This window comes from Panulirus ornatus, chromosome 29 (assembly GCF_036320965.1).
Source record: "Panulirus ornatus isolate Po-2019 chromosome 29, ASM3632096v1, whole genome shotgun sequence".
In the NCBI taxonomy this organism is placed as follows: Eukaryota; Metazoa; Arthropoda; class Malacostraca; order Decapoda; family Palinuridae; genus Panulirus; species Panulirus ornatus.
The window spans coordinates 6,090,376-6,107,453 of record NC_092252.1 but is presented as its reverse complement, the minus strand read 5'-3'; the positions used below and the strand labels follow the sequence as shown (position 1 = coordinate 6,107,453).

Here is a 17,078-nt window from a genome sequence, read left to right as displayed (position 1 = left end):
TATTCGTGTACTGTAGAGTGTGTGTGTGTGTGTGTGTGTGTGTGTGTGTGTGTGTGTAATAAACCGTCAGAGTGTTAGACTCCACTTAAGCGTGGTTTGTGGAAACTTGAATTGAGTTCGTGAAATGAAGACTATGATTTTAATCATGACCAGAAATAATGATAATGAAAAGATAAATCAGCAAAATGAGTGTAAACCTGTAATAATGATGATAATGATAATAGAGGGTGATGATAAACACGATAATGATGACGGGTGATAATGATAAAATGGATGAACGGTGATGATATTTTTTCCTCTAATGAGGTTTGCTCGACTTAGCAAGTCGGTAGCGACAGGAACAAACGAACAATGGCCGCATTTGCACAACCACTCTACTTGTGATGTACATGTGTTGTATATTTAAACCAGGGCTTACCAGTCAGGTGGTCTTCTATCTGAGACCCAGTCTGTCTCACGGACCCGGTTGGGACCGTGTCGTCCACACGCCAATACGAAGTTAGTTAGTTAGCCTAGTATTAAAGTTATGATGATGATAGTTAAGACTTCAGTTAGAGGTACACTCATCCAGTAGATACGTTTACATATCCTTCAAAATGTTAGAGGACATTTTTGAACGCGTGATTGGTTGTTATAAATGTATTGAAACTTGCTTCATCGACTACGTTTATATACATAATTTTTTTTTCATAATAAAGATTTGGTAAATATAGAAACAGCTCCATGAATGACTGAGAAGCTGAGTTTATTTTGTTTATACTCTTATCAACTGTACATATAGCTTTTGTGTGGAAGCCAGATAGGCATTTACAACGTACATGACCCGTAATACATGAGTGGACTGGGGTCATTATTGCACCGGTGGCTTGTACTGCAAGTGGGTAAGTTAGGCTTATGTAGTCTCACTAGAAATTGATCCTTGGCACCTCTACCATAAGGCAGGAAACAGTTTGGGCCGGTGCGATAAACCAAATATTACTTTTGTTGTATGATTTATTGGTGACAGTTATATTACCTTCCAGTGTGATTTATTGCTGTAATGGGAAACATGATGCAGGGTAGGCGAAGGCTCTGTCCCTGTCTACTAGAACATATTTCCAGGAATTATGGTATTCTACTCCATTTCACCGCTTCAGATCCTCCTCACGACGACACTGGCCTTGCGAGACGTTTTTCCTAAGACTTTCGCACTTCTTCACCGAAGTCTCCCTCATTCCTCAGACAAATATATCTTCCGTCACATGCTGGAACAGCGTGATCCATTCAGCACTTCCAGGCGTCTCCATCAGTTCCTCCGTGCTGACTAGTATGTATTGAGCCAACGCTGCCACCTCACATCCGTCAGTTCCTGAGTACTGACTGAGCCAACATTGTCACATTACATCTCCATCAGCACTCTAATAAACGTCTGGCTCTTCCACACAACAGCAGTCCTCCAGTGTATCACATAAGTGTGCGTAATGATATATAAGTGCAAATTAGAAGTGCAAATCGATGCATTGAAAAAAGGAAGCGACAAGTGAGGACGTTCATCTCACCAGGACTTTGGACAACTTGTACACTCGAGTCGCCCATGTCCACACTACCTCACCCTCACCATCCATAATGGTGTTTTGGGAAGCTCCTTAGACGCTGAACTTTTAGTACTGGAATGGTTCTTCATACAGGGATAAACTTATTCCTGGAAATCTAAGAGTATGTTCGGTTCTGTTGTGTTTTAGATGGTTATGTGCCTCCTCTCACGATCGTTTTGAGTTTCTATATTACCGTTTCTTGGTGGTTTTCGCTGCATCATGTGTACACTCGCTACTTGTGTGATTTTTGCATATATATATATATATATATATATATATATATATATATATATATATATATATATATACATATATATATATATATATGTGTGTGTGTTTTTTTTTTTTTTTTTAATTTTCCAAAAGAAGGAACAGAGGGGGCCAGGTGAGGATATTCCAAAAAAGGCCCAGTCCTCTGTTCTTAACGCTACCTCGCCAACGCGGGAAATGGCAAATAGTTTAAAAGAAAAAATGTGTGTGTGTGTGTGTGCGTGTATGTATGTATGTATACGCGATAGAAAGCCAGAGAGTACGACAGCGTTAGTCCATCTACTCGTCTTTGAGAGTTTTGGTGCGTGACAGACAACGCGTCAGTCATTTTCGGTGTAGACGTCGGGTAAAAATCCAGAGAACACAGTTGTTCTGAAACGCTTCCTAAATGTTGTAGTGATCACTGATGTCAAGGGTGTATATAGATAGCTCTCTGCCGCCCACCCACCGTTCACCTTAAATCTTCCTCTTAATCACCGTTTACCGTCCCCTGACGTATGTGAAATGCTTCGAGTTATGTTGATGTTACGATGGAAGGTGTTGAGGACGCAGGTGTCACGAGTGTATGACGGTGTATGCTGAAACATCCTTGCCGCAGTGCCCGTGGTCGTGTCCCGGAATACATTCAGTTCACCAGCGGCGACAAGTTGGAAGACTTTAATAAGAAAGTTGTAGTTTTCTTGGTTGGAAGATGCCGGTGGTTACAGAGTGGAGACTGCAGCATGGACAGGACGAAGCACAATGCTCCCAGCACAAGAGTTCATCCACGTCAACCGTTGACTTTCATCTTCGATGTCAAAAAATTCAGGACAGATTGATATAGTTACCGTTAAGGACGTATTGATCTCTTTGGTGGTGAATAATATACAGGTATCCAAAACGAAATCAAAGTGGGAATAACCTACTTATGCACGTTCCCCATAGACAACAGGACAGCTTGGTTAGGAGAATGTAAACAGGAATTAAGACCAAGTCAGTAATCCTAGCTTGACCTGTACCCCAGGTATACGCCAGATCGTGTGTGCGCAAAGTACAACCTTGATGTGTTGTACCAAGATGACCTTCGGGTATCAGCTTTAGGAATGTACCAAGATGACCTTGGGGTATCAGCGTCAGGAATCTAGTTCTTTACATATCCTCCGCTCTTGAGTTCCAGGCACGTCCGTGTGTTTTGTTTGCCTGCTCACAGGTGATTTAATCCGACAAGGATGTGCCATAGTAAAGCTTGCAGTCCAGGGTTGGTGATCCTAGCTTGACCTGTGCTGGAGATACTGTTCATACAAAACGGACGTGTCTGACCGTCAGTCAGCTCAGCCTGGTGCAACGTGATAGAGAATACATTTCAGATATTTTTTTTTTTCAGCTAAGTTTCAGGTTTTTTTTTCAGCACATCAGAGAGTATCCAGCCAAAAGGAACTTTAGTTGACTGAAGGTGAACTCAGGATGATATGTTCGTATGATCATATCATGCGGTAGACTGGAGAATCTTGGGACATTAAGATATTTAAGAATAGACCTTTGGTCAGTCACTGCATAAGAAGAGGAGAGGGTGAGAGTTCATCAAATAACATTTGATGCATGTATAGATACTACAAAACCGAGCGCCATCGCTGATCAGTAATTGATCTCACTAAGTACTTTGATGTGGGTCAAAAAAAAGTTACCCTTTCAGAGTTCATTCATTATATCCTTTTGGGCCACGGCAATAGAATATGCACCACAGAGCCAGAAACGGCACGATAGTGAACAAAAATGCTCTTTAGTTGCTAAGGAGGTGTTTCAACAATTTGAGGTATATTGTGTTGAAGTGTACAACTAACAAAAGGAAGGTTATCACATGGAGGGAGGCGCCCCTTCCTCTAGGCTGCTGGACCACACCCTCGCTGCTTCGTGTAGTTACCCACCTGCCAGAGGAAGAAGGGAGCAGTGAAGTAGGTCCAGACGGGAATCAAATTCAGTGTGACATAAACCAGCCCAAGATAGATTTTAACCGCTTTGAGGACGACGATTTGGTGAATTTGGTCTTCGACTCTGACTTTGGAAGGTAAGGTCAAAGGTTGTTCGACCGTCCTCCTGAAGGGGTTAAGTCTTGGATGATATCCAGGAGGAAAGCAGGTCAGTGGGGAGTGTGATTGCGTCGGAGATACCAGATGTCTTGGCTACAGCGAGGCAGATGATCTGCAGGGAGCTTGAAGACCGAGAGAAACAAGGGTATTCAAGACTGTGTTTTCTTTTATTGGCAATTTATATATGCACAAATACAGATGGCTGACCATCCCAGCTTTAAAACAAGAAAATTCATTCTCTGGCGACCTCCATTCCCAGCGTGTTCATGTCTCATAGGTATGCAACACTTCAGTCCAGAAGCCAGTGACTGCAGGTGACAGTTCTGCCTATGAGTATCATGAAATATGTGCATCAAAACCATTGATTCCCATCCACCGATACTCATCCCATGAACACTGCCCGGTCACAGTCTACAAAGATTTCATCAGAATTCACTCACAGACTTATATTTTTTTTCAGGTTGTTTTGTCTGCAGACGAACTCGGACAGATAGACAGACAAGGCCACACTCATCATCACAACGCTCGAGCTCGAGGGAAACTTGACAGATTCCGAGGAACTCCCCCGAGAGACATTGATTACAACCGCATTTGAGTACAAGACTTGTGAGCAACTGGGCACCTACACAGTCGTTAAAAAGTCATTACAGTCAATTAGCTGATGTGTTTATACATATATGTATAATGTTTTTCAGAATGATACACGAAATAGCTGCAAGAAAAGATGAAATTGCATGAAAAATATAATGGCAGCGCTGGTCAGAAATCAGCCGAGTGGAAAATGATATGACTGGAGTAAAGGAGAACGAGAGACAGTTATCACGGCTTCAGGTGTTCACCGTTGACAGAAGGAGGTGGAGAGAGGACGTGGGGTACTGCCATAGTTCGCTAGACAGATGCTGTTTCAAGATGAGGCCACTGAAAACACTGAGGACTCGTACGTACACTGTAACATTCCCTCTGCGCCAAAGATATCTGTATGCTACTAGAATACTTATCATGCAATGGTATTTTCCTTTTGATAAGGAATGAATAAGGACACTTCAAGGTTTAGTGCAGCTTATATAAGTTTTTAGCTCAAGGTCATGAAAAGAAATCGATGGGTACAGATCCTTAACGCTTCCAGAAGCACCCAAGTAGCCGGCATTCAGAGACCATCAACTGCCCATCTAGACAGCTTCACTTCCGTCAGAGATTGGCATCGCCTTTATACTGTACGTTGGAGATCACGACGCGCAAGCGCAATGTTTTAAGTCGGTGTGACGTATGGCGAACGTGTGTAGCGAGGATTTTAGCCTAGTGACCACTGACCAGTTCATGGCCGTTGGATTCAACATCCTACGCGCCATGACTGATAAACTTTAAACAAAGACATTCATGAAGCCAGCCACTCCAGGGGACGCTCCAGCCTGGAGGTGGCCAGGGTCTATCTTACTTCTCCCATCAGCCAGTACGCGCGTCTGTTTCATTGCATTTGTCACCCTTGGTCAGTGACACTGGACCAGCAGGTTAAGGCCGCCAACACCCAGATGAACTGCAGTAATGGAACAAGGAAGATGAAATGGGGATAAGTGAGTCGAGTAGGAATGCTTTTAGAAGGAAGGAGGTACGGTGGAACGAATGATTCTAGTAGGAAGGAGGTACGATGGAACGAGTGAGTCTAGTAGGAAGGAGGTACGTGGCATTTGAAAGCCATGGAACGAAACGAGGATGGAAAGGGTGGTAAAGAGATGGCAACATTAACATCCCAGGAACGTCTCAAGCACGAGACTCGGACCTGTTAGTGCCATCCATGGCAACAAATAGATACTGTAGTTAACATAGATCTGAAATGTTGGACGAGCAAAACTCAAGACAGTTTTTTCCTGTAAGACATGGAATAGGTCGACCAGCAAACGAGTGTGGGTAGGTATAATGAGCACTGTGTGACGCCCTGTTACGCGATAGGATCATTCTTCATCTAATGGACCAGGAAAGTATGTCATGCTTGAACGCTCTGGGCGTATATAACGCAGGTGATACGGGAAGACAGATTATTCGTGGATGGAAAACGATCTATTTACTAGAACAACCGACTCATGCCTGAACCCGAATGTGTGGCCACCTCATCACCACGACACGACCAACGTAAACCGTACATTATGACCTCCCAACACCACCCTGACACGACCAGTGCGAGCCAGCCAGCCAGCCAGGTAACCAGTGTGACCTACCAACGACAAACCTGACATAGACTAGCAGTCAGTGTGCCAGTCAGGCAGTGTGACCTGGCCACACTGGCCCTGGAGAACCAGCATGAAGTAGTCAGTCCCTCCCACTAGCACAAGGTGATCATCCACGTACTTGTTATCTGCATCTGTAACTCAGGGTGACCTGATGGACGTACTCACTTGAGGGTCTTCATTCTCCTTGACCACGTTTCCAGTTGACTATACCTCAGTGACATGGAAATATTGGGGTATTGTTGGGTACATGTGGGTGGGATAAATGTGATTATATATATATATATATATATATATATATATATATATATATATATATATATATATATATATATATATTTTTTTTTTTTTTTTTTTTCATACTATTCGCCATTTCCCGCATTAGCGAGGTAGCGTTGAGAACAGAGGACTGGGCCTTTGAGGGAATATCCTCACCTGGCCCCCTTCTCTGTTCCCTCTTTTGGGAAATTAAAAAAAAAAAGCGAGAGGGGAGGATTTCCAGCCACCCGCTCCCTCCCATTTTAGTCGCCTTCTACGACATGCAGGGAATACGTGGGAAGTATTCTTTCTCCCCTATCCCCTATCCCCCTATCCTCAAAAAAAAAAAAAAAAAAAAAATATATATATATATATATATATATATATATATATATATATATATATATATATATTTTTTTTTTTTTTTTGAGACTTAGCTCATCGGAAAGATATTGAAAGGAAATTCCACGATAAGCCTGCTGTTTTAGCGTAAGCCTTCGAGTACTACGATAGTGACTTAGAATACCCTGAGATTAACATCATACACAAGGACAGAAGGATAGGAGCTCGTGGTTAGGCAGGTGGGAGGTCGTTCATCCGTGGGCCTGGGTCCCAGACGACCTTGGAACACCTGCAGTCGCCGCAAGAACAGATACACCGCCAGACACTACGCAAGCAATACCCATTGTGTCCGAGGACGCTGACGAAACTGGTCGGTGGTAAGAGAGGTTACATCACGTGACAAGGGTGAAGGGTAGCAGGAATGTAGAGGGACGGTAGGGAATAGGGGGGTGGTGGGTGACGAGTGTGGAAGGATAGTAGAGGTGTGTGTGTGTGTGTGTGTGTGGAGGAGTAATGGTTGTGGAGGTTGACAGGGGCTGGATGGGGGCTGTGGAGGGATGGTGGCATGTGAGGAGGCGGAGGCGTAATGGTGTTTGAAGGGTAGTGGGAATGTTGATGTCTCAGATCTCATACCCGAGTGTTGCTATTAGTGACTGCTCTTACTCCACTAGGGCTCAAGGAGATGCGGCTGTGGGAGGGAAGATCTTGAAAAGCAAATAATCACAGTTGACGGTGCGACTCGTATGTCTGATTCAGAGGGTGGACTCCAGAAGGAAGTTAAAGTTTAGAAAGACGTCCCTTTTTCCCTACCCCTACACAGATTTTACCGGTAATGTCAAAATTCAAACTTCTGAGAGGGCAAAACGTCACTCCAGGTGCTATAGCAAGTTGTTCCTCTAACCCTAGACCACTATAATTTTCAGTGATAGTTGGCCAGTTGGCCAGACAGCCATCATTAAAGGCTCCACTAATTGCTTGACGAAAAGAGCGATTAGAAAAAAAAAAAAAGGAAATCCTTTTCTCGGGATGTTATGTATAAATGAAACACTAGAAATTACTAAATTCTTTGACATTTGGCAAACTTGACCTTGCAAGTTTTGCTGATGTTCATCTTTTGCTCAGACTGTTAGAACTTGAAATATGTGGCAGACTTGATGTCCTCCCCATATGCACAGTGACGCTGACTTTCAGACTTGCAAGACAGTTTGGCACATCCCTCACTTCAAGGGCAACATACGTGCCAAAGTGATAATGATATCTATCCAGTAGATCTGAGGTTACCGTGCAGAAACTGAATTATCTACAAGTACAACAGCGATCTTGACCTTTTGACCTCAAAATCTATCTAAGGACCTCTCTTGTCGTAAGGGAAGCAGTCGCGCAGGAAATCCACCGTCATACTTAAAGTATTTGCGTGGAAATGAAATCATCTCCAAAATTAACTTTGAAAATGCAGCAGTGACCTCGACCCCAATTTTTGTGTTTCCAACTCCAAAATCAACAGCGCTGTTTGTTTACCTCCAGAATATCTTCACGCCAGGATTTGATAAAATCAGACCATTATGGGTTTGTAGTCACCCGCTTGGAAACTCGATTGTGCGCAGACGGACGGTGTGTGTGTGTGTGTGTGTGTGTGTGTGGAAGCTGGTCACTAAAGTGCCCCCCAGAAAATTTTCTTGCAGGACTCTTATTACTGAGGTGACGATCTTGATTCGTGTCACGCACCCACCGTGTCCCGGGGTGGCCATGTTGTTCTGTGGGGGAGGGGACAGCCCTGCGCACACCTCAGGCAGGGAAACAACGAGTGCCTGAGTCATGACATCAACAGATGCTTGATCCATGACGGCATCAACAGATTCCTGAGTCATGACATCAACAGATGCTTGATCCATGACGGCATCAACAGATTCCTGAGTCATGACATCAACAGATACTTGATCCATGACGGCATCAACAGATTCCTGAGTCATGACATCAACAGATACTCGATCCATGACGGCATCAACAGATTCCTGAGTCATGACATCAACAGATACTCGATCCATGACGGCAAAAGACAGATTCTTGAATCATGACATCAACAGATGATTGTCGCATGACATCACCAGGTACATGATTCATGACCACATACTTGCCCGAATCATGTTCCAAGATGTTTGATCCATGATATCACCAGATGTCTGATCAAAGAGGTTTGTTCCATGACGTCGACAGATACCTGAATCATGACGTCAAAGAGTATCATGAGTGATTCCAGCATGTTGACGTGTACATAAACCCCACCACAAGCACTTCACGAACCCTTACGTCGTGAGCATGATGTGAGGCGAGATGACGAAATTGCGAGAGACGGACCAGACACGAAAATGATAAATGCTTCTTGTGACGTATTCGTAGACCAGGCAGTGAACTCTCCCGCTCCAGGAACCAATCGCCGAGAGCCGCTGGCTCATTTTACGACTCGTGTAAAACATGATGACGTGCAGTCACCATTTCGCTTTAGGCGGTGCTTGCGGTGGCGGTCGGGCGACAGTGAGGGAGTCCTCCTCCGTCGCTCGTGCTTGTTGCCACCGAGATGATCATGAGAGGGAAAAAGAAAATCACGACCATTGATCCGTATTCAAAATGAATTAGTAGTAAAAAGATATTGATTGTAGAATGGAAATTAAACGGATATGATTTAAAAAAAACTTAGCTACTGCAGTCATCGTGGTCGGTTAGAGGACGCGATTGGCGGAGACATAAGGAAAGTGTGTGTGTGTTTGTGTGTGTGTGTGTGTGCGTCGGGGGTATACTGCGTGTCACCTGTTCATGAGGTAGGACACAATGGGTCACACTATGGTCAGGCATTTTCTGACTTCTCTGAGAACAGTTTGAAAAAAGACGCTCAAGTGTTCAAAAGTTCGAACATTTCATTTCGAAAAAGTCTTATTAAGTTGTAACAATGGCGGACACTGTGAATGATTATTCTAACAGAGTTTTTTTCCCCTTTTGTTGCCTCGGCATAAAAAGTGACTGAACAATCGGTATATTGTTTGTTGTTAGTGCCTGCTTACACTGGAAAAAAAAAAAAACATGTCTATACATCCAGCATGAACGGGACCTTACTGATCACCATTATATTCCCGCCACAACAGCGAGCGAGGTGGGGGGAAAAAAAAAGATATATATCAGATGAACAGAGAAATCTTTCCTCACAGTGGATGACAGTCGCTTCCTTGGCGGAGGAGGAGAGGGGAAGTTGACTTGCCCAGCGCTGGATCCGTACAATAAGATCCATTGAATATTTCAGAGTCGGTAATGGCCGTCGCTTAAATGGAGATGTAAACGGAAAATATGAAGGTTTTGATTGTGTATCTGAAGGAATATTTTCCCTGTAGTGCCTACGTCTGTTCTGCTTTGTAGAGCAGTAGGGAAATGTTATTTACGCCTCCAGTTTTCAATTTCTTTTTTTTTTTTGCTATACTTTTGTCGACTTGCATAACATTTTCATGTATATGTTGATGTTCTACGTATAAGAATCGATATATGATTTTTTTTTTTTTTTTTTTTACTCTTCAAAACTATAACATCTTGGCACAACATTACATTGCTCAACACAGTCATCTCGCTATGACTCACCTCAGACATACTTCACTGTACCCAGGATGTCTCGCAATACCTGGACACACTCCAGCACATCACAGTGTACAGTAACACAGACCATGCCATGACCACACTCATCACAGGGCTCCTTAGAAGATAACGCACCCTACCCGCACTCCTCTCACCGTAACGCTTAGAAACGCACTTTAACACACTGTAAATCACTTTAGAATACCTTTACGTCTTCTGACATATTTAGCACACCCACTTTCATGACATTGTACCTTAAATACACTCGAACATATCTTAGAACTCAGCACGTCACAGTACACCTTGATACACCCGGACACATGGTATATACCCCACTGTACTTCAGTACATCATATAGCACCTTGATCGACACGCTTTAATACAGTACAGCAATACCGGACGCGTCCCAATCACACATCAACACACTTTGATAAACGCTTTCTAGCACACTGGTACACTTCAACACACTCTAATGATATAAAAAACACACTTGAGTACGTCTTATCGCACCTCAGCTCACACTTTACAGTCATAATGACATCGCTGTACATAGTAGCACAATCTGAACACACACTGCGACACACCATAAAGACGGGATATTGACACTTGTTAACCCACCTGATTGCATCGTAACATCTGATAACGTGCCCCCCCCTTCCTCCCCCGCTTCAGCCTACCACATACCACACACCAACATATCACATCCCACGAAAAGTACCTACATGGTACCTTGTATTTTCCCTGTACCTCTTGGAAAACCGCTGAGCTGAAGGAGAGGAATACACCTCCAGTTATTGTGAGTAAACCATCACCTGAATTCCCGTGAAAACAATTTCAAAACAATATCATGATTCGCTGTAGCTCAGCTAAACCTTTGATAGAATTTCATCTATTGGCCAACATATTTAAACGTTATATCACTCTTAAATTCAAATATGTTGTTATACCTATGTAGCTGACAGGTTACAGAAATCACTCACAGGTTTGTCTGCTGCTGCTGAAGTGTTAGAGAAATCACCTGATTTATAAGTTATGTTATATATACCCCCTTGTACCGTAGGGTGAGACTGTAGGATAATGAGTTTTACCAAGTTGCTAATCATGTAATTATATAGTATATGTATAAACGGATCTGCCGGAGGAGATGCTGGTGGTTTAAGAAGCATGGCGAAATAACACAACACTTGTGGCACCCCAGTGTCTTCACCGATGACCAGTTGTACGGTGCGTCAGAGTTATCTTGAGTGTTGTAAAGTAGTCGGCCAACTCCCTTGCATTTCATCAGTAGCTTCTCTCTATGAATAGAACATCCGGGTTATGCTTGTCACGTACAACCCTGAAGGTTTGGATGAGACGACATCTAAATGTGGAAGAAGAAAGTCAATCATTTTAAGGACACGGTGCATCCAAGGTGTCTGTAGGCATCTAGCACTTCATCTACAAGCTCTCTTTCATTAGGTACTCTGCTTCCTCAGAGATTTTTCCGTGGTGGCTTTGAATTGACTTCATTCAGAAGGGGCGCAAAGTTGGCATTTTAGAACTTCGTGTATTTGAGAGTCAACAAAAGAAAAAGAATTCTCTTTTTGGTTTGCAACGATAATTCTCGGAAATTTGTGCATGCACGTATTTGAATCATAGACCATCTCTAGCCATGAATCTGACGCGGTTAAGTATTTGAATGCAAGAAAGTCCTCACTTGGCTCCTTCCTCTTTTGGAAAGTGCTAGCAGGTAAGGGGTATGTAAGGATGAAGATTAGTCTAGCTTGGTACCTTTAGATTGAAGGAAACATGGATGTATACGCCTCTCCTGCCTGTCTCGAACTCTTTTATAATGATTCTTTCCTTCAGGAGACTCAGCTCGGCTGGGGTGTGGAACTGCAACACCTGCTGCACGGGGTGAAAGCTCTCCTGGCGGATAAGATAAGAGCAGCCCACTGATAAGGTGGAGTGGGAACGGCGTCATTGTAAGAGGTTGGAGGTGACACAAAGGGGCAGCCACACCACAAGAGATATTAGCTGTGTTGGGGCATTTGTTGGTTCTTGATATTAGCTGGGAGGCTAGAGATCAGGAAGATAAGATTGAGGGTCACGGGTTGTAGTGTGAGAACTCTGAAGGTTGTAGGTCTGGCCGTAAAAAGTTAGTGGGTAAGATTGAGAAATCAAAGTGGACGGCTGGCAAATTAAAATCTTGGACTACGGTTTGGTCTGGTAGAACGCATGGCGAATGAAATTATGGCCAAGAAGATAATCGGTAACAAACTTGAGCGTTCATGGAAAAGAGATAGACCGCGAAAGGGATTGTTTAAACACGATGACAGAAGTACTTAGGGGAACGGAGGCTGTATACTCCCATGGGAAGGATTTGTGATCGAGCGCAGGTAAGACATTGTATGGAAGTTCATTTTTACCACATACGCTGAGTGTGAGTTGAGAATGTGTATGACTGAATTACGAGGTTGTGTGCACCTGACCTGCCAAGTGTGATGGAGAGTGGCTTTAAGTATGATGGATAGACTAATGATAGAACTGCAAAGCTTGAGGAATACGTGAGAAATAGAATTAGTCTCAGTCGTGGCCGGTGTGTGTCATGGTTGTATACCCACTCTTACCTTACTGGTATGAATGTAAGATTATTCACCTCGGATACATTTTGAGTCAGGTCTGACCTTACCGGTCTTTCTACGTTTATTGAAACTATATATCAGGTCTCCCCAATCTCGATCACATCGCGATACAGTGTAGATTATGTACAAAGAGATTCAGGATTCGATTCTTAGGTGGTTTGAAAGTGCTTCGAGCCAAAAGAGATGTGTCTATTATTGCTAAGTGACTTTTGTTCCATTTTTTTGCTATGTAAATAACTGGTTTATCACACTTATCATCTTGTAAAGTTAACAGTTTAATGTTGATAATCTGCATCCACTCGAATGAGTATTTACTGTCTTTGGTTCCCCACAGCTGACCACGTCTGCACCAGACACTTGAGACCAAAAATTGGTAGTGTTAAGGGCAAAATGGGGAGGGAGAAACGATTGTTGAGGGTGATGAAACGAAGGGAAGAATAGTTACTGGAACTTGTAAGTTATGAATCTAACTGTGGGATTTTAGAGTCCTTGCTGTGTTTTATTCATTATGATAAGGTATACGTCATAGGAGGCAGTGTGTCATAGTATTTCAATGTGAGGATGAAACACTGAACTACAGGAGGAGGTCCGGGTCTTCACAATGGAGAGTGAAGACATCTTCATTTCTCGATTTCTGAGACGCGGCTGATCTGCCTGTGGGCTTTGGTGACTTTTTAGAGTTGAAATGTTTGTTTGATCACTCTTAGCTTCCCTCCTCATATATAGATTAGTGTGTTTCCTAACTGTTGCAGGTGATGTATGAGTTTGTTGCTGGTGGGGGCGTGTTCGCATCATCATGGCTACCGGTATTGTTGAGTGTGTGATGAGACAAAAGAAGTGCGTTACTTATGCCTGTTGCTTCGTCTGTGGGCGGCTGGTCATGTGTAAAGATGTTCGGTGGCGTTGCGAGTCCGTCCAGGTCTGAGCATTGTTAGGTGATTTTCGCGTTAGAATTCCTGATGTCTTTGTCGTGTTCTGTAAGATGGACTCATGATCTCGAACTTTGTAATGTTCTCGAGTAGATAGGTGTGTTCTTCATGTCTTAACGGTTAAGAGTTCTATCATTGCCTATAACTTTTTTTTTTTTTTAGGGAGTGTCACATCTACTTTTGATGTGGTCATAAGACTGGCAGGTGAGTGTGGGTCTGACAGTGTCTTAGGATGGTATCGCATGGCATTTTACTAACTGGTTCTGATTTTGTTTATCATGACTCCGGCGAGGACACGTCGCGGAGCGTAATTAGCATAGTTGATTATAGCTCGAGAGAGTCGACCTCGTAGCGCCAGTATAGATATGAGGTTTGTGTATTCTTTCCCATCTGGTCATTCTTCTGAGCTTTGATTGTGCCCTAGAGGAAGCTTGGTCCTTCATTCGAAGAACCGATCTTGCTCTCCGTGGAATCAGGTTCATCAGCTCGAAAAAAAAAGAAGAAAATCTGTTTCCTTCCTCACGAAGGACTAAGACGTCCCTGAAAAGGAAGGAAATCCTCCTCCTCCTCCCCGGAAGAACCATGTCTATCTCCTGAGGAATTCTCTCTCTCTCTCTCTCTCTCTCTCTCTCTCTCTCTCTCTCTCTCTCTCTCTCTCTCTCTCTCTCTCTCTCTCTCTCTCTCTCTCATCCCCTATTAGGGCTGCGTCCTCTCTTTAAGGAACCAGGTTCCTCCCCCCCCCCCCTCCATAAGAAACTGGATAATTCCCTATTAAGAAAATGCCCCCCCAATGAATGTAGGTCTTTCCAGCCCCCCTTACGGAAGTGGGTATTTCCTAAGACCCTCAGACTGCTTGGATCTACACAGCTCGTCCGCCAGACACAGCTGTACCGGCGTGATAACTGGCCCCCTTGAATCCACTTAATTACTTCGCTAAAGATTCCAGAAATTTTGAATAAATGTAAGAAGAAAAAGACTGGCATGTTTATTTACTGTTTACGTAAAGGCGTATGGGATTCTCTCGATGATGCCGAGTGTGAATAACCCAGCGCTCTGTTTATGATAAGGATGAATGAAACGTAATTATACATCATTCATAAGACTCTCCACATTACTGAAAGTACGGTATAAGTCATTACCTGGTCTTAACAGCTGGGAGAGTTCATAAGCAGAACTAGCATTCAAATTAAGAGTCTATGGAGGCCACCTACATCTAAACACTCTCCACAGTCAAGGTTATATTGAGAAATAGAGGCAGGCAAGCATAGGGAAATGTTTATACTTAATAGAATGCCAGACATCATGGATTGTGAGGTGAATGAGACGTGTAACTCATACAGTACGTGTGTAGGGGTTTGTTGTTCATGCATACAAGGTTAGAGAAAACTAGGTAAATAAAGCTTTGAAGTTTGCAGTATGTAGCGTCAGTTAAAGGTTTTGCCGCTTGTAGAATACTGTGTAGATAAGCTTGCAGCTTGTGGGATACTGTGTAGATAAAGCTTGCAGCTTGTGGAATACTGTGTAGATAAAGCTTGCAGCTCGTGGAATACTGTGTAGATAAAGCTTGCAGCTCGTGGAATACTGTGTAGATAAAGCTTGCAGCTTGTGGAATACTGTGTAGATAAAGCTTGCAGCTCTTGGAATACTGTGTAGATAAAGCTTGCAGCTTAATGATTACAAGATTCTAAGGCTAAAATAGCTAACATTCATGACTCCCTCGCCTGCACTACTCCCAATACCAATGACCTTTGACCTGACCCTTTACGGATCAAGTCAGAAGACTATGATGTATGACACTGCTAGTCTTTTAAGCTGACCTTAACTCCTTTTCACTGTATCAGTCGTCATCACTGCACCACATCACGCACACCCGCTGCACATCTGTCTCTTCTCACACAACTGCACTAATTATATGCATATCATATTGGAGAGAAAAAGTTACCATCTTACAGGATGGTGATATGATTTAAGACTCTCTTGAAAGCATAGGATATTTGAGTGTCTGAAAAGACGTCAATAATCTACAAGATTCGAATATAATGTACTTATTTTTGTAATGATTTTAAGAGTTAACCATCAGGTGACCTTGATCGACCTAGGAATAAATTGCCTGCCATTCATTAGCACCTGCGCTACTGAATCTTAACTCACTGAAATGTAAAATTTAGAGGAAGTTCTCTATATAGAAGCTAATTACAAGTAAGGAAGAAAGTATTTAAAGATTTCCTTAAATAGAAATCTTAAAGACAATGACTAGGAAATGTGTTTCATAAGGTCACTTGTGTGTGACGTTTACATTTCGTGGTGATATTGGCTTGCAGTGGTCAGATTACGCACACACACACACACACACACACACACCACACACACACACACGCAAATTCCATTAACAAACTTTCAGCGTTGTGAGTTTGCATTATAGATTTTCTTTTCAAAAAAGTTTTCTATTGATGTGTATGTTTGTTGAAGTGTTTTGTGTGTGTGTGTGTGTTTGATTATCTGTTTGTAACATACGGGAAGGGTTTTACTACACCCGTGAGGCCCCAAGGATCATTCTCTTCTATCATACAACTTTAAAGTTCACGTATAGTGTAGCGTTAACCGTTCTTTGTGTGTGTGTGTGTGTGTGTGTGTGTGTGTGTTTTGTATGTGCTTGTGTTTATGGTGATTATAACGAGCAGAAAGTATGCTGAGAACGTGAGAGAGAGAGAGAGAGAGAGAGAGAGAGAGAGAGAGAGAGAGAGAGAGAGAGAGAGAGAGAGAGAGAGAGAATTAATTATACGTTCACGAGTATGTTTACGTTTTCTTAGTTTTATATATTATTATTTTTGTTTGTTTGTTACCTACTCACACGCTGCTCTTATGAAGACATCAGAGACGCTCGAATCGACTACCACGTTCACTGACCAACCTCACAGGGCCTCGCCGACACACAAGAATCACTTCGTGATGAGGGAAGAGGAAGGCTTATATAAAGATCACACAAGCTTCAGGACAAAACACTAGCACGAATTGCTCTTTCTTACTTAAAGGTCTGACTTCAGAAGACAAGAATTTTACATTGGTTTATGAGGGTCGCCTGTTTCGTTTTACAAAGGTGTGTTTTTACTGTTCTTATGTTTGTGAGTTTCCTCCGTCCTGTTTGTCCTCAAGTGAGCATTCGAAAGTTTGCCATCCC

At 42.9% G+C, this 17,078-nt stretch overlaps 1 long non-coding RNA gene across 1 annotated transcript in view; it reads left to right on the top strand.

The window, feature by feature from the left end:
* Positions 1-6,282, top strand: part of LOC139758045 (uncharacterized) — a 28,234-nt gene extending 21,952 nt beyond the window's left edge. Inside the window, exon 3 of the long non-coding RNA XR_011714754.1 lies at positions 4,371-6,282. This is a non-coding gene — a long non-coding RNA (uncharacterized lncRNA). The remainder of the gene's footprint in view (positions 1-4,370) is intronic.
* Positions 6,283-17,078: the final 10,796 nt, after the last annotated feature.